Genomic DNA, 26,927 nt, shown 5'->3' on the forward strand with positions numbered 1-26,927 from the left:
TAGATTAGATAGAGATCTGTCTATATATTTATATAATGTAAATATATAGAGATCTAGCTATCTAGGGATAGCTAGATCTCTATATGTCCTATTGTCTCTGTTCTTCTGGAGAACTCAGATTAATGCAACGACCTTTGCTTTTCATTCCTGAACAAATTTGAAATGTTTATATATAGTTTCGTCATCTCTCAGTAGAGATGGAGACAAGACTCCAGCATTTCTTTCCTTTTCCCTGTTGCTGACTTTCTATTAATGACAAGACCTAAGTAGCTCTGAGCAGGTAATTAATCATGAACCCCCAAGTCAAGAATGTTAAGCTTGTGAGTGGTGACTGCAGAGAAAAATATTCCGGGGTTGCCCATTAGAAATGCCTTTCATTCCAAGGAGACCGAATGTGGCTTTTCAGACTGTTCATTCGAGTCAAGTTCAAGCCTGTGATTGCGCTAGAAAGCAGACGGGATCCAGGCCCGAGAAGGATTACTGGATAAGGCAGGAGAGACTTGTCCATGGTGGGCCGTGCTCAGAGAAGAAAGAGCACCTAACTGGCTCCCGTCCACAGCTTTTCACCCCACAGCACACTTTTCGACGACGTGTGCCCTGTTCTGAATCTGCACCCCAAGTATGGCCCTTTGGGTTGCAAGTGCCTCTGTTTAACTCTCTTTCTTTCTCTCTCCTCCTTAGAGGAGAAAGATGAGCTTTATCTGGCTTCAACAATGTCTAACAAATAAACCGCACCTACTTGAATCATTCCATGATAGATGCTGTTTTTCCTTTTGTAATGGTCCCCTTCAGGTACTCTTTAAAAAACAACAACAAACAAGGAAAACAAAATATAGGGAACGCCAATGATTCTCAACCTCGGGGTGAGTTTGTCTGGCCCCCCCACGGAGCACTTGGCAACATCTGGAGGCATTTTTGGGCGTCACAACCAGGGGGAATTGTAGTTCTACTGGCATCTGATGCGTACAGACCAGGGATGCTGCTTGTCATCCTACAATGCATACGATGGCTCCACAACCAAGAATATATATAAAAAATAATAAACGTAGTGAGATAGTAGAAAGAAAAAAAAAGGACATAGAATTCTGCCAAAAAAATTTTTTTTCAGTCCAAGGTTGAGAAACTGTTGGACTCCAATCTCCCTAAATCTAACTTACAGTGGAAGAAACACCAGAACAGAACTGACATAGTCACATAACCCTTGACAAACACAGTCACTTGTAATAAATCTAACATGTAGATGGGATTCTTGCAGTGCCTAGAATGTTTAAAACATTTTTGTACACATTAATTCAGTTGCCTTGTTTTAATGAACCTTTAAAAAACCCCAATCACGTGCCAGGACCTGAGTGCACAAAGGTAAACACAATAAATAAAATAAAATAGAATCTCAGAGGATGCTTGAAGCCTGGTACAGGAAGTAACCCTACACACTACAAATCTGTCTGACTTAACAACAGGGTGACCCCAGGCTCCGCGTAGCCAGGAGAAGGAACTAACTACCCTCCGGAAGCTTGAGCATCTTCAGAAAGTTGGTGCCTTGGATGTGGGCCTTGAGGGACTGGAGGTACCAGATGAAAGAGGTTAAAAGAGGGAAGCAAACGCAAACTCAGTGAGTCAAAAAAAAAAAAAAAAAGGAGCAGCATCTTTTGAGACGTGAGAAGGTAGTGAGGCTGAGATCTAACTCAGCAGGACGGGAAAATTAAACACAGGCTATGTTGTCGTGGTTTTAAATGTGATTGGCAGCCTGGGAAGTGCACACACTGACCTCAGACACCACTTTCCGAATGTGTGTCAGGCACAAAAGTAAGGGCCTAAGCACATGTTTTTTTCTCCTATTATTTCGCAATAAAAGAGTTGGTTTCTGTCAATCTTTGGATGTCTGGCAATGATCTCTTTCATTCACATTTAATTTTCTTTATTTTTTAACTTCAAGAAGCGTAAGATGTAAACAGCTTTCAGGAGATGTTATACAAGCCGGGTGATGCTTTTCAGAAGCTGCATGTTGCCGTGCAGACACCCTGTTGGGTTGCAGGGGCGGTGTACTGTGGAGAGGGGTTAAATTAAGAAACAGATTTCAGCCAAGCAAGCCAGGCAACTTGGTGTATTCTCACGCGGGTATTCAGGCTACCCCCTAAGACTCCAGTCTTGCCTTTGTGTCTGGGCTAAAGATCTCCGGGTTTCCTGGGAGAATGTTTTATTCCTTTCACGAGTTTCTACAAGTTACTGCTCCTGGCTGAACAGCCCTCCCTTCTGTCTCCGAAAGAGTTTTGCAGCTGAAACCTGTCCATCAGTCTGTCTCCCTACTGCTGTGTCCTACGACCAGAGGATGTTCCTAAGAAGCAGCTCTTGGTTACTTTGCAAAGTCCCAGAAGGACAAACAAATGATAAGGAGAAAAATGAGCAAGCAGGTAAGAAAGAGAGAAAGAGAGAGAGAGAGAGAGAAAGAGAGAGAGAGGAAGGAAGGAAGGAGGGAAGCAAGGAGGGAAGGAGGGAGTAGCCCAGCTCCTCAGCCTGACTCTCCCCTGCAGTCTGGGACCTACCGCCCTCCTCCATCTATAGCTGTGATGCCCTTGCCTGCTTCCTCTCACCATCTCTGACAGCCAGGCCACCTACTCTGCCCTCACCAAAGGTTTGTCCAGATCTGTTTCTGCACCCTCCAAGTCCAGCCAGGCCTGGATGAGCTGACCGTCTGTCATCTAAACAAACACAGGGAAACGTGTGACCTGATCTCTGCTTGTGACAAGTGACCTAAATCCAGTGGAGCCTGGTCCCATCCTAGCCCCTCCTCAACCACATTCTTAGTCTCCTGTTGGCCACTTACTTAGCAGAATCAACAGAGGCCACTGAGCTCTGAGAACCACTCCAGCGGGAACCACTGTCGCCGAAGAGGCCGCCCGCACGTGGACTGCAACGGATGCTCCCGCCCTGAGATGCCGGGCAGCTTAATTCTTTAGCCTCTCATTCACCAGCCATGCTACGGAGCCACACACATTTAATGCTCTGTCGTCAAGCTCTGTATTCAGAGGAGAGAGTAGGCAGGAAGCAATGTTTCCAAGCGACAGGCTGGTAAAGGTGTGCGAGTGGACGTACCTGGTGGACAAGTTGGGCTGTAGTAACAGTCACGTCATGCCGTGTGTCTCCACGTCACTCTTCACAGAACTCAGAGCAGTCAGATGTTGTCTCTTTATGGCTTGGAAAATTCCTGCAAACCAGCACAGAATTTTATTATGAGATTTAGGGAACCATTGTTACCAAGAATGTGGTTTTAAAAACATTAGGTAGTAGGCTATTAACTATTACACATCCAAGTATTGCATGGTATAGATTGAGTATAGTTAGATATAGATACATAGATACATACATAGATACAAGATAGATAGATAGAAAGAAAATGGACAGATGGAGCTTCCCTGGTGGCGCAGTGGTTGAGAGTCCGCCTGCTGATGCAGGGGACGCGGGTTCGTGCCCCGGTCTGGGAAGATCCCACATGCCGCGGAGCGGCTGGGCCCGTGAGCCATGGCCGCTGGGCCTGCGCGTCCGGAGCCTGTGCTCCGCAACGGGAGAGGCCACAACAGTGAGAGGCCCGCGTACCGCAAAAAAAAAAAAAAAAAAAAAAGGACAGATGGATGGATAGATAGATATGATTGGTAGATACATAATAGATGATTTATATACACAGGTAGATGACAGATGATAGATACATAGAATAGATGGTAGGTAGATAGGTGATAGATTATAGATAGAATATAAATGATAGATAGATACATAATAGATGATTTATATACACAGGTAGATGACAGATGATAGATACATAGAATAGATGGTAGGTAGATAGGTGATAGATTATAGATAGAATATAAATGATAGATAGATAGATAGATAGATACATAGATAGATAGATGATAGACAGATATATGATAGAACAGATGACGGAGTCGTATCCTTAATGGAATGGTAATGTGATGGGTAAGTGATTGTAAAGCAAAAATGTAATATCAATGGAAATATAAAAAGCTATAGAATAATATTATGAAGTGATGTTTGCATGAGCATTCTCTCAAAAGACGCTCTTTTTACATTTTCAACCTAGACGTACGTGCGTCTAAGGCACCACAATTATTGACAGCAATGACAGCAAATTCCTAATACATCTCCTGCCTTGTCAAAGAAATAGTAAATTATGAATTCACTCTGGACAAAAGTGAGATTAATTGTAGCTTATAGCTGGGTAACTAATCGGTATTTATTTGGGAAAAGATCCCAGGGGCTGTTGGCTTTCATTTGGCTCTAAAAAGAGAACGGTATTGGGTCACACTGTGAGGAGAAGAACAATTCAGGAAGTAAGGTGATGTGGATGACTCTTATTTCATCTTTCTGCCTTCATTTGTTTTTAACTTTAACTTGGTTTTAATTTAAAATAAAAGTAATGCGTACCCATGTTAGAAAAAGTCTCAGAAGAAAAAAGGGATATGCAAAGAATAAACCATGGTCAAAACCCAGACCAACAATCAGTGTACAGGTGTGTATATTTATATACTTAAGTATGCATATATATGTATATACGTATTATTTTTCCACAAGTGGAGGATATTATACACATTCTTCTGTACTTCATTTTCTCTCTAAACAGTTTATCTGGGAAAACCTTCCATTTCATCATACATATATCATTGCATCAAAGTAATCTTTTTTGTGGAGGTATCATACTTTATTTTACTAATCTTCAATTATGTCCACCTGGGTGGTTTCAAGTCCTTTGTTTTATAAATCATGCCAAAATGAGCCTTTTTATTTGTTGAGCTGTGCACATATTTGAATATATGGGTAGCATAAATATCTAGATTTGGAATTGCTGGATCACATTTCTTTCCAAAGAGATCACGTCATTTTATGTTCCTACCAATAGCTTCCGTTTCCCTGCACCTCTGCCAATACTATATGTATTTTCAAATATTTTGAGCTTTCTCAAAACAGCAGGGTAAAAAATATATCTATATATCTATATCTAATTGTTGTAATTATCCTGTTAATATTATGAATGTGGTTGGACAGTTTTTCTTATGTTTATAAGCAAATAGTATTTATTCTTCCATGAGATATCTGTTCACGTACTTGGTCCACTCTTTCTGCTGGGATCTTGGTCTTTCATTAAATTGTAAAAGCTGTCAATAGCAGGCAAACATGGCTTTGTACATAATATTTTGCATGATTGTATACTTTTGATGTTTCTTGCTATTTATGCAGGAATTGTTGGGTTTTGTTTTTCAGTTTATATTATCAAATTTATCAATTTCTTTGTTACAGTGTCTGGATTTTTGCTTTCCTTAGAAATGCCTCTGGTACTCTAAGATTATTTTTTTTAATATTAAAATATATTAAAATATTTCAATAAAATATTAAAAATATGTTAAAAACATACCCCTTTTATGTTTAAATATTTGGTTTGTGTACTATTTCCTTTGTTGGAAGGGGTAAACATACATCCCCCCACCCTCACAAATTTTTAGCTATTTGACACAATGTATTGATACATAAGGGATGGGTGATTGTTTTAGGTGTCCTGGCTTGGTCTGAATTGCCATCTGTATTAAAAATAAAATTTTAGTATGTACTGGGGGCAATTTTAGGATTCTCTATTCTTCTATTGATCTGTCTAATCACACATCTCTACTGAACTTTTATTAATATTGTTTAACACCATGCTTTGATACATACTATTACAGTCTACAAGTGCATATGTATTAAGTTCCCATGGAAAAACTGTGAGGAATATAAAAACATTTCTTAAAAAGCAAGAGCATATATTATGTGTTATAGATCATATATATAGTACTGAATAAAATTACTGAATTTTCTTCTTGTTTCCAACAGCTTTTTAGATTACATCAATGTTTTCCACATATACACTCCCATCTGCAAATTACTGCATTTCCTCCTTCCTAATTTGTATTCCCTATTTCTCTCTTTTGTCTAACTGAATTGTGCAGTAATTTCACAACAATGTTAAATCATAACAAATTGGGCATCCTTATCTTACACCAACTTTAATAGGGATCTCTTTAATGTTTCCACATGAATTAAAGTGCTGGTTCACAGCTGAAAATACTATTTTTTCATAATAAAATTATCAGTCCTTTTTCATTACGCATTTTACCCGGAGGAGACACTGAATTTTATCAGATTGGTTTTGGCACATACCGATCCCATGGCTTACGTCCTCTGTGATTTATTATCATGGTGCATGGCATTCACAGATACGGAGCCATTCTTGCATTTTATGGAATGAGTTTTGAGACTCATCATAATTTTGAAATTCAACAGTACTACAAGGCATTTATTCTTCGGTATAAAGAATATGGGTGCCAGGGCTGGGGAGAGACCCTGATGTGAGGGTCCTGGGATTCAGAATGGAATCGTGTTGAGTGATCTCCACTGTGTTGGGTGAGTTGATTTAACATCCAGCCATTGGCTCACCTGAGTGGCGGACACTGGGCACTAGAAAAAGAACAAGACAAAACCCACTTCTCACCTCTCGGAGCCCAGAGATTACCTTTAATCTCACTTTGCTCATTTATAAAGCCATTTGGGCTTTTTCTTCTTCCTAGTTCTCTAAGATTATTTTTATTTTTATTTTTATTTTTATTGAGGGCTTTTAAACACATAAAATTAATTATACTTCATCTGAATGAAAAGGGTGGGAAACCCCCAAACATGTTTTGACCAAATTTATTTCAGCACTTTGGAAATTTGGAGACAAAAGCCTAACTTTTAATTGATCGGAACTCAACGAAGTTGAATCATTAGAGTTATGAGAGTTTTATTTGCACATTCCTGCCATTCCGCCTTTCCCTCCCCCCACAATGTTTCATCACATTTTCCTTTAAATGTTTCTGGTGAAGCAGACTCTGAAATATTAAACTGAGCTCCTCCTTCACAAAATGACAAAGAATACTAATTATTCCCAATGATCACCCCATTTAAACACACCAGAAGAAAAATGTTGAAAAAATATAAAGAACGAATCAACTATAATTCATTGGAAAAGGATAGTATTTATAATCACTTTTGAGTGACCAGTAGTAGAGCTACCCTAGTCCCACATTGTCACTTTTCAACAAGGAACATACTAAATTCAGAATTTTTGCTTTTAGAATTATTTTTAACTTTGAGAATTAAAAAAAAAAGCTTTATGGACTTTTCTAATACAAAATATAAATTAATCATAGTGGTCCCACGTTCCACATGCTGTATTACATCCTGGGGATAGAGTAGGAGCATGCCTGAAACACCTACTGAACTTATACCCCAGTGGAGAGACACCAGTCATTAAAGACACAGCCACACAAACCAATAAAAAATAATAATGCAGGAAAATATGGCTCAGATGAATATTTAATAGGGATCACTGCAATTCAGACCCAGAGATCATTCTTCCTTAGCAACAGTATGAAGAGTGAAATTTCAATGAAGAGTCTTAGGATAGCCTTAGTTTAGTGGTCTAGACAACAAGCAACTGAAAGTAAGTGCAATAAAGCAGATGTATGTGTTCTTCTCCCCAAAACTCTACACTTGTGGCACCATATTCTTATGAAACGTACAGGGTTTATTCATCCTTTCTGCTCATTCGATCAGGCGGTCATTTGTCACGCAATCCTTCATCTGTTCACTCAGCAGGTGCTTATGGGGAGAGAGGAATGTTATCTAATTCCAGGAGTACAGGAATGAGATCAGCCTTTCCTCTGAGCGCTGAGTCCGAGAACTGGGGCGATAGATTAAAATAGTCTAGTTCCACGTATCGGATGCAGAAAGTAGAAAATGCTATGAGAGCAAGAGGGTCCAATAAATGGTGAAGCCAGCGAGGTGTGCAGAAAGTGTCACAGTGCACCCAGCATGCTCACACGTTGCTGCTTTATTTAACTGCAACATCTCCCCAAGGACTTAGCACCAGTTCACAATTGTGGAGTCAACATCTGCAGAAGTTGAAGGACTGGGCTAAATGCACACATCCAGCAAGTGGCCTGTTCTCCCCTATCAGAGCCGTCTACCTGTCGTTACATGAGACCACACCAAATATGTTCATCTACAATAAGCATTACCTGGGCAAGCCATTAAGGCAAAGTCCATAATGTCTCCTGCAATGCATTTTCTCCTTGATCTATTACATGATGGAGGTCACCACGGGGCCTTCTTTGCTCCAATATTTAATGCACGAGGTTAAAAAGGATCTGATAACACAGGGCAGTGGCATGGAGTCAAACTTCGGTTGGCATATGGAGTTGTTTCGTGCAAAAACAGAAGTCTAGATACCTGCTTTTATCACCATCAAGTAACTCCTGACTGTCTTAACGGGCCTCCTTCTGAAAACGCAACAGAACAAAGCAAACGGATGATGGTCCTGAACTGGCAGATACATGTTTCTTTAGATTCCAACTCCACTAATGGTAACTGATTCCTACATAAGGCAGTGGTGAGAATCACACAGGGATAACAGATTAAGGACATGGAAAGCTTGGACTAATAACGTGGATTCTGCGTCCAACACTGAATAGGTCTGATTATCGTTATCTAGTTTCGCCCTTGACACACTAGAGAAAGTCTTCAATTAAAAATTAAAATGCTCTTTACATTCCTGTGAAAACACAGAAATAAGAGATGGGATACATCCCTAAAGGGTACTATTATGCATTATTCAAGTTTACCAGGCAATCGTTTGCTTTATATAACTCTGGCTTTAGCTTTTAAAGGTAATTCTGGAGAAGAAATTGTGCTGTATTTTTACCTACAAAAGTTTGCTTTCATGAGAGCAAACTAGTTTCTGGCATAAAAATTTCATTTGAAAACAGCTGAAAGAAGATCACGGAGGAAACGGAAAAACAATGATCCCACGCTCTGTACCCACATTGCTAGATGCTTTTTTTACTCTATTATTTGAAAAAATATTTTTGAGACAAGCTATATTTTTTGGGGTGAATTCCTCCAAGGTTCTCTCTGTTGTTATGGCTCTTATTTACCACCAAATTGAGTGATAACGTTACAGGAGCAAGATGGGTGGGTCTTTGGAAATGACCGTTCCATTGCACCCCTGAACTTTGGGGTTCTAACCTTGGAAAGTCCCACCTGCTGCTTCCTCCAGCAGACCCACAAGAAATGCCCAATCTAGAAATCAAGAGCATCTTCTCAGAAATACAAATCAAAACTACAATAAGGTATCACGTCACACCAGTCAGAATGGCCATCATTAAAAAGTCTACAAATACCAAATGCTGGAGAGGGTGTGGAGAAAAGGGAACCCTCCTGAACTGTTGGTGGGCATGTAAATTGGTGTAGCTGCTATGGAGAACAGTATGGGGGTCCCTTAAAAAACTAAAGATAGAGCTACCATATGATCCAGCCATCCCACACCTGGGCGTATATCCAGAAAAAACTCTAACTCGAAAAGACACATGCACCCCAATATTCATAGCAGCACTCTTTACAATAGCTAGGACATGGAAGCAACCTAAGTGTCCATTGACAGAGGACTGGATAAAGAAGATATAGGACATATATACAATGGAATATTACTCAGCCTTACAAAAGAAGGAAATAACGCCATTTGCATTTGGGATTAGCAGATGCAAACGATTATATAGAGAATTACATATTACATATAGAATGGATAAACAACAAGATCCTACTGTACAGCACAGAAGACTATATTCAATATCCTGTGATAAACCATAATGGAAAAGAACATGAAAAGAATGTATGCATATGTATAACTGAGGCACTTTGCTGTACAGCAGAAATTAACATGACATTGTAAATCAACTATGCTTCAATAAAATAATTTTTTTTAAAAAGAGCATCTTCTGGGATGTTACTGGGGTTTTCTTAAAATACGGAACTTTATTAAATCTGCTTGCCTTTGAAACTAGATGGGTACAATTGAAATCTTTCCTCCTGAGATGTCTCCAAGCACATTTTAATTGGATTAAGTGACAGATCGAATAAAGAGAAATAATGTTCTGCTAATGAGCATTATTATTACTGGTATTCTTCATAAGCCTCTAGGGGACCAGACCAAACAGATGTTTCTAATGATGACTTTCAACATATACAGAAATATTTCTATCTATATTCTGAGGTGTTCTCTGCTTTCAGCGATTCAAAGAACGTGGCCAGCTTCCCTGGGGTTATTTATTGTTTCCTTTTGCAGTTTCATGTCCCATGGAGTAAGTCCTAACACAGTGATCAAGGCATCATGATTAGTATTATTTATCTAAATAGGGAACTTTTATCCTCAAAATTGGCAAAATCTGTGAAATACAAGTAACTACTCAAAAATGCATTGAAGCAGGTTTTTTACTTCTTCCTTTACTCTGTTAACCAGACTTTAATTAAAGAAACCCCAGATATGAGTCCAGCCTGTAGTCAAAGAAACTCATATATGAGTCCAGGTAGCTGGGGATAAGATGTAAATAACACCTCGACATTTGTGAGATTCTATTAAGTAAGTAAATACACAAATTATGCGAAATACAGATTCTGCTTCATTCAATCCTCAAGTAACTGATTGGATCATTTTATGGGTAAAGAAAACAAGGTGTGGAGAGTTTGAACAACATGCCCAGAGTTGCGCTGTATAATAAATAGAGCCAAGACAGGACCTTCATTTCCAAAACTGGGCTGTATCGCCAGTCACAGCGGTCACACACAATCCTCTCCCCATTCAAAGTTACAGGTTCATGCAGGTCTGTGTGGTATACTGGCAGGGGGAAAACTCCAAGAGGACAGTTTTCTCTGCTAAACCTGCTTTTCAATCTTACTTGTAAAATTATTTTATTTATAAATACTTGGGGTAAAAAGAATGCACGGAATAAGGGGAGAAGAAAAAAGAAGGCATTTATTGGATACCTTGGGATTTTTATAGATTAAAAATCTAAGACAGATACCAGAAAAAAAAAAGGAAATGATACCTAAATGGCCAAATAGACACACACACACACACACACACACACATATAATATTTTAAATATAAATGTTTATATATTACAAATATGTTGATTTGTTTTTATATATTATATATGATGTCTAAGATACAAATGTTCATATTATATATACATATATCTTTTCATTTTTTCTCACTGTGATTTTCATGTTGTATGTTTCTCAAATATATATTTATATACACACACATATATATTTTTTTAAAGGGTACTCAACTTGGTTAGTCTTCGGGAAATTAAAATTAAAACCACTACGTACCAGAATGACTAAATTACTGAAACTTGGAAAGACTGGCAATAACAAATGTGGAGAAAGTGTGGATTAGCTGGACATTCACCAACGTTTGCTGACCCCAAACCATATTTTAAAGAGAAATTCTCAAAATGGAGCGAGCGTTCCCTGCCACCAAGGCCATGAAAGAATCCAGTCCCCTACCTCTTTATGGAACCAACTAAGAGAAGCGTCTATGCAAATATTACATTTGCTGTTTCACGACAGAAATGACAGAGCTCAGACCCAGAACTGCGTTCAGATTTAATCATCCCTATCTAAAACCAATCACTGGCTGCAATTTAAATCAATTTGCTCTGCATTAAAACTTCAGGGGAAAGAGAATTTCCCTCCTGATAACCCGCATCAACAGATAGTAAGTTAAGCTCACAGAGAAAAAACATACAGGGTTCATACCATGTAGTTTCTACCACACATACACGGGCTCTATTTTATGATACCTCTCAGCTGAAGAGGAAATAATCCTTCAGTGTATCTTGCAAATGACAGTGTACAAGTTTAAAAAAAAAAAAAAAAAAAAGCATGTTAGATCTGGTTTCTTTCCTTCTGGCCCTTCAGACTTCCATTCGCCCTTTGCTGTCATTTTGTAATGCGCTGTTAGGAAACATCGTGACACTTTCCAACTCCAAGAGTTACCCATCACCTTAGAGCCAAGAGGGAGGTCTGTTCTTTGCCTAGGATTTAACTATCCCCATATTTCTATTGTGTGTTTCTTTTCCTTTCTACGTGCGTCAGGTAAGACTTACTGTATTATAAATGACCCATAGTAAATTTAACTTTAGCATTGGATATTGTAAAGCAAATATTTAGCTGACCGATGCATGTACTGTGATATTCTCACCTTTTTCATGTTGGGTTAGTAATGACCTAGAAAAGTTATTGGGGGAGTTACCTCTAGGGGTCTCTGGAGCAGTAGCACATACCATATGTCATTGGTCCTTTCCATCTGCACAAAGAGAAACCTATATTCTTAACAAAAATTTACTCCAGGTGGTGTTCGCAGCTCCTCTGAAGCTTGTATACTGGGATAGAATCTCCTTTCTCTTTTCTTCTTTTTAGTAAGAGTCTTTGCCTAATGAACAAATGGTTCTGATTTATTTATTTTCAATGTTTTGTTCATTTATTTGTTTTACTATATTCTGAAACACCTTTTGTATCAGCTAATGTTGTATTAGTCTGCCTTCCAGAAGAAAGCCAAACTAAAGTGATTTAACCGGAAAACACTTATTTTTGCCAAATAACAAAAAATAGGTAGGTAGGCAGTCTAAGGTTCGACATAGATGTTAAGGACCCAGATTAGTTCTATCTTCCTGCCACTCCAACCTTAGAGTTTGGTTTTCTTCTTCATGATCATACAATGGCTGCTTCACCTCCAGGATTGCATCTGCATTCCAGGCAGACGTGCTCATTAAGTTTTATCAGATAATTCAGGAAAGAAGCTCTTTCCAGCTGATATATCTTCACATGGCTGCTACTAGTTCTTCTCAAGAAAACCCTGGGCTTCCCTGCTGGTCTTAGAGAGCCTCTCAGAGAGGAGGGGGGTGGGGAGAAATTATTTTGCAAGCATCACATCTTGGACTCAATTCAGAATCCTAGTGTCTCCCTAGACATATCACGTTTGTTTATTCCCCCATGCCCCTCTGCTTTCACATCTGATGGTCGGTTTGCCTAGAGGAGTGATTCTCAAACTTGAATGAGATAGGACCACTTAGAAGACTTCTCCGAACAGATAAATGGGTCCGTTCTCTGAGGTTTCTGGGTCAGCACGTCTGGGATGGATCCTGAGAAACTGCATCTCTAATAAGTATTAGGAGGTGCTGTTGCAGTGGGTAGAGGTCAACCCTTTGAGTAAAAGCACCCGCCCTCTCAATCAGCTATAGTTCAATAAAACAAAACAAAACAAACAATAAAAGCCACCTTCCTTCTACCTTTCTTCTCTACCCAGATTCTACTTATCTTGTAAAATAAGGTCAGATTTCCCGCCCTCTATGCTCCTTTCCCCAAAGCTTAGAAAGATGGCCTTGCATTTCCCCCATACCTGCATCATGGTCCTTAGACTTGATTTTGCTACACTCGTGATTAATTTCCACATCAGACATCCACCTGCAGAGCCTTACATCTTGGTCTGCTCACTGTGACTTTCCTTCATGTTGTCTGTGTCTCCCAGTGGTCAGGGCATCTTTACAGTTGAAGGTCTTGTTGGATCAACGGTGGCTGGACTGTATCAGTCAGGCCAAGAGAAAACCCTTGTGGTGCAGGCAGAAGTCTGAATCCCACTACAAGATCCAGTGATTCCCCCTAAAAAAGTGGGAGCAGGAGGTTGAGAGAATCGTTGGCAGCCTGGTGCACATCCTTTTTGCATTGGATGCACAGAGCGGGTGGATGGCTTCTCTCCATGGAGTGGGGACCAGAAGATGCATTCTGGCCCCAGCACTAAGGGTCTCCTGCAACGACTTCAGATACATCTCCTCCCCCTCCTATTCTTTCCTCTTCTCCCCTCCTCTCCCTCCTACCTCCCGCCTTCTTTCTTCTTTTTCTTCTTTCTCTTAAAATTCTTGCTTTTCCTCCATCTCTTCCTCCTCCTCTTTCTTCTTCATACGATTGCTCTCTGATTTTTTTTAAATTAACTGATCTCTGATTGTAGCTTGGCGGGGTGGGGGGGGCGGAATGCAGGAGCCTAGCCACCTGGGAAATGAGACAAAAAACCCCAGCAGGTGACCGTACCTGCACAGCAGGTTTACTGGTCAATAGGTTCACCGACAGGGTAGCCGCTCCCCTGTGGGTTTGTGGGTGGGTCTTGGCAGGCTGGCTGAAAACTCCTGGATAACTGATGCTAGGAATCACTGACCCTGGAGAGGGCCGATCTGAAGCCTCCACCCTGCCCCGGTCCACTTCTAACACAGGCGGCACCCTGTCTTCATTGATGGATGTGGTCTTAGGGCTTTAGCCTGTGGACTAACGCTGCAGCTGGCTGTTCCAAGAAGCGGAGGAAGAAGTGTTGCAGGGCTGGGCCAGTGTTTCTGTGGACCGTCTTGCTCTATCGTTTAGTTTTTGCTTCGTTCCTTCTCCCTGCAAGGGCTGGCGTGGTCTCCTGTCCGCTCCCTTCCGCCCTGAGCCAATCTGGGGTTCTTTTCTGCTTTCCTTTCCCTCTGGTGCCCGAGTGCCTGCACCTTCCTCAAATTCTTCAGTGCTACCATTCACTTTTTCCTCTTTTCCACAGTATAATGGATTTATTATCCTCTTCCTATCACTTATTTTCATTTAGAGACCTTTTCCCAGGAAAGTGAGGTAAATATAGATGCCCATGCAATCAGAGTGAAAAATAAGCCTGCTTTTCTTTGAGATAAACGAGTGGGCTTGGAATCACTGATTCAGTGAGGAGGTACATTTTATGAAATGTGGGCACATACTTCCACAATGCCATCCAGGAAGGAGTGTGTTTATAGGACCTTGAGCAGGGACCGAGAGTCTATCAACACTCACTCATCCTTTGGATTAATATTGACTAAGTCCTACTGTGTTTCAGGAATATACAGTAGAAAAAAATATGAATCTCACCTTCCTGATACTGATCTTTTAGTGAGAGAGACTTAAATTTTAAAAACAAACCCATTATGAACTGCCAGTATATACCTCTCCTGGGTATATATCTGAAAAGAAATGAAAACACTAATTAGAAAAGATACGTGCACCCCTATGCTCACAGCAGCACTATTCACAACAGCCAAGACATGGAAACAACCTAAATGTCCATCGACAGATGAATGGATAAAGAAGATGTGGTACATGTATACAATGGAATATTACTCAGCCCTAAAAAGGAAGGAAATAATGCCATTTGCAGCAACATGGATGCACCTAAAGATGATCATACTGAGTGAAACAAGTCAGACAGAGAAAGATGAAGACTGTATGATCTCACTTATATGTGGAACCTAAAAAATACAACAATCTAGTGAATACAACAACAAGAAAAAAAAAGAAGCAGGCTCTCAGATATAGAGAGTAAACTACTGGTGACCAGTGGGGAGAGTGCGGGAGGGGTAGTTTGGGGTGAGGGGCTGGGTGGTACAAACTATTGGGCGTAAGACAGGCTACAAGGATGTATTGTACAACACGGGCAATAGAGCCAATACGTTGTAATCACTGTAAATAGAGTGTAACCTATAAAAATTGTACAGAGAGTTTTTAAACTTAAAAAGACAAACCAACCAACCAAATAAACAAAAAAACCCACCAAATCTGGTATGTAACTATGTTGTTACAAATTATGATAAAGGTCATGAGGTAGAAGTATTGGATATTATATGTAAAAAACGAGCCCCACTCACAAATTTTGGCCATTACATATTTTAAATGTTTAACAATTTTGTAGGCAAAAATTACTTAGAATTATAGTTCTAGTTTATCTACCTTTGACTTCTAATGACATTACATATTTTGTCTTATTTATTTATTTTACTTTCTGAACAGGCTTCACATATTTAATCTTCTCTTTAAGGGCTTTACTTATTTTTAACATTTATTTATTTATTTATTTTGGCTGCGCCGGGTCTTAGTTGTGTCACGTGGGATCTTTAGTTGCAGCCTGCACACATCTTCATTGTGGCAGGTGGGATCTAGTTCCCCGACCAGGGATCGAACCCCGGCCCCCTGCATTGGGAGCGTGGAGTCTCACCCACTGGACCATCAGGGAAGTCTTTAATCTTTCTTTTATGTGAGCATCTTTGTTGCTGTTGTTTATTGATTTACAGGAGCAATCGATAGATGAAGAATTGTAACCTTTTCTCTCGGATACATGTTGTGATAATCACATTTCTTTGCTTTTTATCTCCTTAGTTTTATACTCAAAATTCTTTCAAGCACACACTAACCTTACCGTGAGTGTAAAAGCTTTCTCTAACACAGATCAAAATAAACCTTCATTTATATTTTCTTATCATTCTTTTACACCTTCCTAAATAAGATTCGTGTCCCCCCTGGATCATTTTGGTGTGTGGTGTAAAGTGGGGATCTATCTTTTGCTTCCTTCCTTCCCTCAGCAATTGGAGATATTGCCTTTATATTTTAAATATCCACAAACACGGGCACACACCTACACCCCCTGCCCCGACTCCACGGGCTCATTTCTGGGTGTGTTATTTTCATAACTGAAGCTATGTTATGCTCTTGTCAACGTTATTCTGATCCTTTTGTCTAGTTTTTCTAACATTTGCCCCCATCTGTAAGCACGTTCACAGCAATTCCGATGCACACCTTTGCCTTCAGCCCTTTTCCACCCCGATTTCCTTTCCTGAGTTCCTTTTTAAGTTAATTTCTTGGTTGTTGGCATTACCTGTCTAAGCACGTTATTTTCGGGAGAGCACGGTCTTTCCAAGCACATTATTATCCGGAGAGTATGGTCTTTCCCTGGGCTTCTGCTGGCGCCTCTCATGAGTAACCACCTGGCTGTGGGGAGCCCTCCAGCTTCTGGGAGACGTTTCCCCTTCGGCCAGAGGTCTGGGGTGCCCAGCACAATTTACAGTCTTCGTACGGCGGGAGGTGTTTGCAGGATTTTACTTGGTCCTGGGGGCGTCCCTTTGATCTGGAGCCTAAGGTTCCTTCTTTGGTCAAGTCTTCTTCTTCCTGTGCTTCTGTGGCTTCTGGTTTGCAGGGTGTCCTTCGACCTAGGTAGGAATTCTGAGTCGGCCATCTATCTGCTTTTTACTTAACTTTCTGTCCACTGTTCTCTCCAGTCTTCCGCTTTCTGGGTTTGCTGTTACTTCCTCATAATTGTTTTTTTATTTGGACAGTTTGGTTTTCTTTAGCACCCGTCTGCTGCTGTTCACTGTCTCCACCACTTGCTTTTTTTTTTTTTTTTTTTGTCTCCCTTCTTTAATCTCTGATTTCGATTTGCTTCTCCATGACTTTCACTTCTAATTTATATAGATGCTTCCTCTTGAATAGTGTGTGTGTGTGTGTGTGTGTGTGTGTGTGTGTGTGTGTGTAAACTGATGAGAAATTTTCAAATAGTTACTCCTTCTTTCAATCAGTTCTGGTATATAGATAATCCCTTTGAGGGAGGCAAGCTTTTCAATTTCAATTTTTAGCTATTTATGTAGAGAAAATCTGAGTGGGTTCATGGAGCTGAGATGTCCGAACTCATACTGATACTCTAGCCTGAAATCTCCAAATATATTTTTAACATAATGGGGACCAACTGTATATATTTTTTATATCCTGCTTTTTTCACATAACATCAAATCATAAGCACTGTTTCCTTCTGTGGCTACACTACATATATCAAAATACGATTATGTTCTTTAGTCAATTTACATTTTGCTTCCAATTTTTTTGGTATAATAAACAATATGATGATCACCATTCATGCACACAAATCTCTTAAGAGCATTCTGACAGTGCCTTTAGGAAATACTCCTAAAACTGAAATTATGTGGTCAAAAGTTATGAACATTGTAAAGACTCAATGTCAGTGCTCAAGTAGCTTTCCAGGAACATTCTAAAATGTTTGCAATCCTACTAAGAGTATATCAGCTGCCAGCTTGTTAGTTAAAATGCTTTTCATGTTTTCCTGCTATAAAGAAGGAAGTTGTTTTTCATGCTAACAGCCATCTGCTTTTTTTTCTTCCCTTTTCATTTATAATTTGTGTCACTTGTCCATTGTTTTGTTCTGGTATTAGGTAATTTCTACTTCTAAGTGCTCCTATAGGATGATAAACTCTTACAATATCTATTTTTTATGTCTAACAATTGATTTTCATTTTGTGGAATGGTTTTCCTGATAAATTTGGTTTAAAAAAATTTCATCATCTGGGATTGGTCAAATCAGCTATGCTTGAACTATCATGACCTGGGATGGTCATATTGGTGCCTGTCTTTATTACTCTTTGTTGTTTTGGAAATAACTGTCTGTGGGGGTGCAGATATGATTCTTATAACTGTCACAGCTATATTTTTGACAATGAAAAATTTCCTATGTTGCTACTTCTATCATTTATTGCAGCTGTTTTTCTAGAGTTAAAAATAAAAAAGAAAAGCACAAAAGGCTGGTTAGCTCAGTGTATGACTTTATTTAACATTTTGAGCCACTGAATCTACAATGATGTGAATCTTAGTAGGTCAATCATGGCCCTTTCACTCATTTTGACTGTTTATAATTAACAAGGAATGTCTGCTTTGGTATTATTTTCTCATAGCCTTCAACTTACTGGGCTTACATTGAGTTAAAATAAGTATACTTTTTATAGTTTATACAGAGCAAGTCTACACTAATTTTGCTATGCTCTGTATTTTGCGTTCTGTGCAGGATTGGTTACAAGAAATTAACCAACAGACACATGAAAATGGAACCGTCAGTAGCGTAAAACAGTGTTTCCCAATGTACGCTTCATGGACTAATTTTCTGCAGATGAAATAAGTGTAGGAAACACCAATTTTGGAAGTCCTCCCATACAGACAGTCATACTGACCATAAACATATGCAACACCCTGGCATCTCTTGGTGAAGAAGGCTGTTTTAATTTTTTAACCCAGCACTGCCCAAACGTATATGTTCACAAAGCTCTCCTTTGCTTGTGTATGTTGTATATGTGTGTAAAACACCTACTAATATCGTGAAGAATTATCAGCATACAGGCAACATTTGGGGAAATGATTCTCTACATTGTAGCCCACCAATAACCTCAAAATTTCCCTCCTACGTTACTGGAATATACCCGCCCCAAGCAAGATATGTTAAAAATAGATGTTGCAATAGATTTTTGTTGCAATGTCAAAAGCACATCTCAACCAGTTCACACCAGACGGCTTAGGTATTTTTTTTTTTTTAGATGTTGGGGGTAGGAGTTTATTAATTTAATTTATTTATTTTTGCTGTGTTGCATCTTCGTTTCTGTGCGAGGGCTTTCTCTAGTTGTGGCAAGCGGGGGCCACTCTTCATCGCGGTGCGCAGGCCTCTCACTATGGCGGCCTCTTGTTGCAGAGCACAGGCTCCAGACGCGCAGGCTCAGTAGTTGTGGCTCACAGGCCCAGCTGCTCCGTGGCATGTGGGATCTTCCCAGACCAAGGCTCGAACCCGTGTCCCCTGCATTAGCAGGCAGATTCTCAACCACTGCACCACCAGGGAAGCCCAGGTATTTTTTTTAATGTGTGTTGGTTCCCTAACACAGCCTGGCTCTGTCATCGTCATCTTCCCCAGATCCTTCTTGACTTGCAAGAGACCAGCAAAGAAGATTTTTCTAGGAACTCTTGGGTCGTCTTCTCTGGGAACCAACAGTCTGAGGAGATACAGGACTAAGCTTTCTTTGGGCTTTTTAGGGGTGGGTCAGTTTGGTCCATATCCTAATGCTCCAGGGGAACTTGGAGCATTCCTGGGAACATACCTGAAGTCGGGGAAGGAGAAATTGGCATTTTGTTCTCCATGTAGAAGTGCATTATCTCCAAACCCGCCTGCAGCCAAGTACTCTATCATTATATTATGCTTGCTGGAAGTTTCTTGTACAAAAAGTAATTTTCCCTATTTGACATGGTTTTGTGTTCATTAATTTTCCCCCTGTACACTTTGCTGTGATCGCATTATTTTCCTCTTCCAATGTTCATATGATATTTTAATAGATTACATAATATTGAACCATCCTCTCGTTGCTGGAATAAATGCCATTTGGAAACAGTGTGTCTTCTCTGACCAGTGCATTAAGATTGCTAATGTTTTATTTTTATTGTTGCCTTTGTATGCTTGATGGAAGTTTAATTATTCTGTTTTTCGTTTTTCTTTGCATTTAAAAATATCCGTGTTATAGCAGCCTGACATTGTGAAGGAAACATTCTTTAAACTACACTCACAGAGAATTCACAACGTGGGAGTCGTGTGTAACTTGAACTTGAAATTGAACTTGTAACTTGAAATTTTCATAGAACTTGCCCTTCAAATAAATCAGAAGTCATGAAATTTGGGGGATATATTTCTTCACTACCTTGTAATTGGCATTGTGAAACTGATGAGTTTTTCTCTTTTTTATTGAGTTAATATTAGTAACATATTTTTTTCTAGGAAATAAGCAGCTTATCCTATATAAATAATTTGTGGTAGTAAAGTTTATCAGTATTTCCTTTTGTGATTTATCAGTAGTACCTGGTCTAACGCTTAGGTATCTTAACAAGGAATGATTTCATCAAAAATCCTCCGATTCCTGATGGAACAGAATGACTTCAGTGAAGAGAATATCTTGTTCCTTCTGTAAGGATGCCATTTCTTTGCACCTGAAAATTAACTAATAATCTAACACTATCATGATTGTTTTCAATACTTCTTTTAAAAAAAAAAAAAAAAGTGGGGGCTTCCCTGGTGGTGCAGTGGTTGAGAGTCCGCCTGCTGATGCAGGGGACACGGGTTCATGCCCCGGTCCAGGAAGATCCCACATGCCGCGGAGCAGCTGGGCCTGTGAGCCATGGCCGCTGAGCCTGCGCGTCTGGAGCCTGTGCTCCGCAATGGGAGAGACCACAACAGTGAGAGCCCCGCGTACTGGAAAAAAAAAAAAAAAAAAAGGTGGATAGGAAAAATAAGATGGAAGGCTTTTAACTCATCCAGTTGCTATTCATTACTTACCGTTTGAACCTCAAGGCAATTTTCTTAGCAGTTTCATTTCCAGGCTGTCATTAAGGAAACGATCTTATCAGAGCCCCTTTCCATTATGTTCTAGTGACAAATAAGTGCCAGTAGGTGTGTCTGGACAGTAGTGATGCAGATGAGCCCAGACTATTAAACAGAAACCTACAGGAAGAGCCAAGCGTTAACAAGAAACTCATTCCATGCTAACACGGAGAGCTTGACTCTTGAGAAATGCATGAAGGAAGATCTTTTGTATGTGTTTACGTATATCTGAATCACTTTGCTGCACACCTGAAACTAACACAACATTGTAAATCAACTACACTCCAATATAAAATACGATTTTTTTTTTTTTTAAGGAAGATCTTTTAGATGAGGTCTCAGTAGCTCACACTTTTGGGCAGCCACAACCCTCTGGCCCAACGGAGTTGGGAGCAAAACTCAACTACCAACACAACATTGGAAATCAGCTATACTCCAATAAACATTAAAAAAAATAAAACTCAACAAGAACAGTGTTCCTCCACTGGAGCAAGCATTGCAAACACCTGCAAGGCCCCACCTGCAGAGGTTTGGATTCTGTAGGTGGAACAGATACGCAGAGCTATGGATTGGAACTACCCTGTAGTTATTTAGCTCATGAATTCTTGATTACTCCCTCTGTGAATAACCCAGCGGCCCTAATCACTGCTCTGACAATGCTGACATTTCATCTTGCAGAAGGGATATTGTATTGTACTTTTAGATAAGTCTCTGTGTTCCAATAACCTTCTGGCACTCAGACTTGCTAGGTTACCTTTGCTGTAGAACTACACAAGATGTTCACGACGGTGTCAGAGAAACCTCTTGTCCACAAATACCTTCCTTCCTAGCACTTTCTGCATGCTACCCTGACCCTAGCCAAATGTCATGCTGTGTCCATTCTGATTGGTGACTCACTGTCATCTTTACCAATTCCATAGCTGTGGGCTGGACTTCCTTCTATGAACCTGTCGCTTTACTCAGAATAGTTACATTTGGAGATTCCCCGGCAGAGATTCTTATGGATGGTTTACGTTTGGGGGCTTTGTTTTTATTTCTTCTCTATAATGTATCTACATCTTCCAAGAGAGAAAATCTCATGAACAGCATTGACTCTGAGGCAGTTTAGGACCCTCATAACTCAGCTAATTCATTCCCCATCCAAGAGGTAGTAAAACACAGGCTTCTTCATGACAAGTCTCTACAAACATTCATAGAATAGTGTAAATCCTTTCATTAACACAGAAGTTAATTTTTAAAAATTTTTTGCAGTACACGGGCCTCTCACTGTTGTGGCCTTTCCCGTTGCGGAGCACAGGCTCCGGACGCGTAGGCTCAGTGGCCATGGCTCATGGGCCCAGCCGCTCTGCGGCATGTGGGATCTTCCCAGACCGGGGCACAAACCTGTGTCCCCTGCATTGGCAGGCGGACTCTCAACCACTGCGCCACCAGGGAAGCCCAGAAGTTAATATTTTTGAAGTGCTCTTAAGTATTCTTATCTTATAACAAGGCCAAGAAATCTAGACTGGGTTCATAATTGACCTTCCTTTTGAATACAAAGCTGATGAAAGACTATTCTTTTCATCTATCAATACTTCATTGCTGTTATGTGGGGCTTTATTTTCCCAAGCTGGTTTAGGTCAAATAATTTTGAGTCAAACCTAATGACTATTCAACTAGAAGATGTCCAGATAAAGAGATCACTTCGGTCATTTTCTTGAGAAACCCCACATACAACATTACTTCACTATCTTTCCTTGGAATTGTTGGTGCTTTTGGTATTTATATCCTGATTTTTTTTTCTTTTTTTATCACTCTCAGCTTTGCTTTGTTTTCCTTTAGACTCCAGATTCCATGAAGTCATTCTATGGTGTATATCAGAAAGCCCTGCATACTGGAGATTGAGTACGCTCATTTAAGGTTCCAATGACCTAGGATAATTTTTAGTAAACTTCCCTGCTCTACACAATGGGGAGGAAACTAGATTGCAGAAGATTGTATGGCACACAGTCCTGAATTCTGATCATGGACTTGGTGTTTACTGTCCATAGAAACTTGGGACAAATTACCAATCTGACTCATTTCCAGTTTCTTCTGCTACCAAATGGTGACAGTAAGATGATTTTCTCTGTCTGCCTAGCAATTTTTTTTTCTGTAAAAACGAAATAAGACCATAACTGTACAAGAACTCAGTAGATACTAAAATGTCATATTATCACAAGCTGGGTTTTGTAGTTGGCCTGAGACATATTCTTATCTATCGTAGCTAACACCACGCTTCTAACCAGGTCTGAAGAATGATAGAACAATGAGAATGCCCACTCATGGATCTCTTTGATGTGAAAAAGCTTCATTTTGGTCTCTGTCAGTATTGGGAAATGTTTCTACTTTTTCCTTATGCTTCCACAAGAATTTTTTTAAAGCGCTGGCTTGTTTTGCATTGTATGATGAGCTCCAAGAGTTGGGACAAACAAACATTCATGTAAACATCCAAATGGATTCATTTATTTATTGGGTCAGGGATGCTCAAGGTTATCCTTATATCCAAGAATAACGGTTTGGGGAAAGATCATTAAACACTTTAGTACAATCTCAAAACGCCCTCCTTGTTTTTCTAAGGTCAATGTGTAGACACGGAATATGCAGCACAAGATGGGAAACGAGTGATGGGATGGGGGTTTGGATCACGGAGAACTTCTGATATGAACCACTGCGAACCTTGTATTTAGCAAGAGACAGTTGGCATGCAGACATACCAGTGTGCCTACGAGTGACAGAGCTTCTGAGGCACTCAGGTGTGTCGACTCAATGATTCTGAAGCTTTGTGATTAATTAGAGATGTATAAGGAAAAAATGGAAGACCTTATATCTACCTAGCCTGCTTACATGCTGTATGAACATAGTCACCTGCTTGGTGCTATTAAGAACTTTTGTGAAAAAATCTTATGTTTCCCTCCTAGAGCAATGTCACAATCTTGAAGTCTCAGACAGTCAAACACCTCATTCCTCTGGACCGGCTCATTAAGCCCCCCTAACAGACCTTGATAAAACAGGGTATCTCCTTACAGTTTTCTATCATAATGAGTCATTAGGGAAAATTGGAGGAGCTCTACATTTTCAAAGGCAATACTGTATCCACGAACTGTATTTTGAAGAAAACCAGAATGTACGTAGGAAATAAAAGGAATATTTAAAATTCTCTAATGCACATCCCTCTCTTAGTGGTGTATTTAAGCTCAATTTTTTTTTTTTTTTTTTTTGTGGTACATGGGCCTCTCACTGTTGTGGCCTCTCCCGTTGCGGAGCACAGGCTCCAGACGCGCAAGCTCAGTGGCCATGGCTCAAGAGCCCAGCCGCTCCGTGGCATGTGGGATCTTCCCGGACTGGGGCACGAACCCGCGTTCCCTGCATCGGCAGGCGGACTCTCAACCACTGCGCCACCAGGGAAGCCCTCAATTTTTAATTAGATCAAAATCTGGGATTCAAAGCCATGATTCCGTGAACAATGGCCATGTTAGAAATATGTACTGTGTTGCTTTTTTTTTTTTGGTCCCTGTGCACATTCTGATGAGAAGTCCCTATATTTAGATTTGTTTTGTCAGTTCACTTGCACTGTTGATTATTATTATTACCTTAACCCGGGAGTAGAGTGTGTCATGATTAACTGCAGAATGCTGGGAATAAAAACGTAATTGTTAGTTGACGTACGTGAGGGACGTAAGATGGATCCTGCTGGGAGTAAGCTTTACTCTAATGTAAAAAAATCACTCAAATAACCTGTGCTTTTCAATTAAACTCTGTAGCCCAATAAAAGGAGCAAAATATGGCCACTGGCATTGCACTAATATTATGAATATACCCTTACATGAAAATTGCCCATGTAAGCACAAATGGGTATGGGAAATCTGAGTGTAGGGTGCAATTCTGAAAATTGTAATAGACACTCCATTACCAAATAGAGACAGATTTCAATGTAGGCATAGTTCGTGCCAGCAAGTATTAGGTTTAGAGAAAGAAGTTCGCAGTGGAACCCAAGAATTGAAATAATCTATGTGTTATGGGACGTTTAACCTGGTAAAACTATCTTCTAATAGGGCACAGGTCAGAAATGTAAGAATCAGTCCATAATGGCCCACTTGTGATCACAGCAGAAAATCACATCAGTTTTTCCTTAGATCGTCTATGGATAGAATGGAGTCATACAATGAAGTAGTGATAATTAATACATATGAACTACAGACCTCAACCTGAATAAATTTAGTAACAACATTATAAATCAACTATACTCCAATTCAAAAAATAAAATAAAATAAAAATAAAATGGTAAAAAAATAAATTGTACAAGTAAATTGTTAAAAAAAATTTACCAGCCATTAACACTAAATTAAAAAAAAAAAGAAAAGAAAGCAAGTATGGGACTTCCCTGGCAGTTCAATAGTTAAGACTTTGCCTTCTTATTCAGGGGCTGTGGGTTCCATCCCTGGTCTGGGAGCTAAGATCCCACATGCCTTGCGGCCAAAACACCAAAACGTAAAACAGAAGCAATATTATAACAATTTCAATATAAAAACGGTCCACATCAAAAAAAATATTAAAAAAAAAAAGCAAGTCAAAGAAATTGTCCAGTGTGGTCACCTTTATATAAATATCAAAAGCATGAAAAGCCAAATAATATATTTATATTACTAGTCTATGTACCTATAAATGCCTATATACCATATGTAAACATATTTGAAGTATTTGATACTTCAAACACATTTGAAGTTCATACAGATGAACATGTACACGAGGCGATGTGAGAAAACAGGAGAAGCACCTCCTCCTTCAGCTCTGGCTGCTCAGTGAAACCTTCCTGCAGAAATGCGAAGCTGGGGCTCTGAGTCTTCAGAGAAAAGTGCCACGTGGAGGGGTAGTCTGGGACGAAGGCTTGGAAATGGGAGGGAGACCACGGCGCCCTGGGAGGTATAAGAAAGTTGATGTGTAGGGCTGGGGTGGGCGGGGAGATGATGAAAGGGGATGGTGAGAGATGAAGGATGGAATGAACACGCGGGTGGGATTTCATTCCACGTTTCATGAGTATTCATTGTGTCCCGGGCACCATTTAGGCGCAGGTTGGGGCATGGCAGCTGTTCAGATCCAAGGGCAAAGGGTCTGACCTTACGGACTTGGAAGTTACATCCGTGAATTATTTTGCTTGATCTTATTTCATTTCGGACCCTCCTCATCCCAGCCAGGCATGCTGGGGACAACCTAGCGAAGAGTCAGAGGAAGGCGGAGGCCCACGGCGGGGCAGCTGTGTGCTGTGCAGACACGATGCACACCTGAAAAGAGCAGGCGCCCAGCTGATGACCAGGTAGCAAGGACTCCGATCCTTGGTTAAGACGAACCCAAGGGAAACAGGTGTGGTCAGAGGAACCCCTGGAGGTGGGTGTGTGCCTCATATTATGGTGAGAAGAATTTAACTGGACACCAAATAGGATATAATGGGGGCGAAACTTCTGATCTAATTTTGGCACTTCTACTCAGCAGATCTCAGCCAAATTTGCTGTCTTTTTTTATGATAAGGAAGCATAAGAAAGAGAAAACATCGTGCCTCAGCTAAAAAGATACTGTGGCCTTTTAAGACAATAGCATATGCACATACACACACCACTATATTTAAAACAGGTAATCAACAAGGACCTCCTGTAGAGCACAGGGAACTATACTCACTATTCTCTGATAACCTACATGGGAAAAGAATCTGAAAAGGAATAGATACATGTATATGTATGACTGAATCACCTTGCTGTACACCTGAAACTCACACAACATTGTAAATCAACTATACTCCAATATAAAATAAAAACTGAATTAAAAGAAAGACCATAGCATGCAATGAGACGCTGACAAAAGAGGAGAGAAAAACACCCCATGGTGAGTTGTTTCCATTTGGTGTCAGGGAAAGCTTTAGCCCGTAAGAAGGACAAGGTGAATTATAGATTTGGTTGAAGATTTGACCCAACTACAAGAAGTG

General features: G+C 40.0%; 1 long non-coding RNA gene across 1 annotated transcript in view; it reads right to left on the minus strand.

The window, feature by feature from the left end:
- Nucleotides 1-3,099: 3,099 nt before the first annotated feature.
- The window catches only part of LOC309796507, a 308,229-nt gene continuing 284,401 nt past the window's right edge, over nt 3,100-26,927 (minus strand). The window contains exon 4 of the long non-coding RNA XR_014292467.1: nt 3,100-3,205. This is a non-coding gene — a long non-coding RNA (uncharacterized lncRNA). The remainder of the gene's footprint in view (nt 3,206-26,927) is intronic.

Source organism: Mesoplodon mirus (genome assembly GCF_964341445.2).
Source record: "Mesoplodon mirus genome assembly, chromosome: X".
NCBI lineage: Eukaryota > Metazoa > Chordata > Mammalia > Artiodactyla > Ziphiidae > Mesoplodon > Mesoplodon mirus.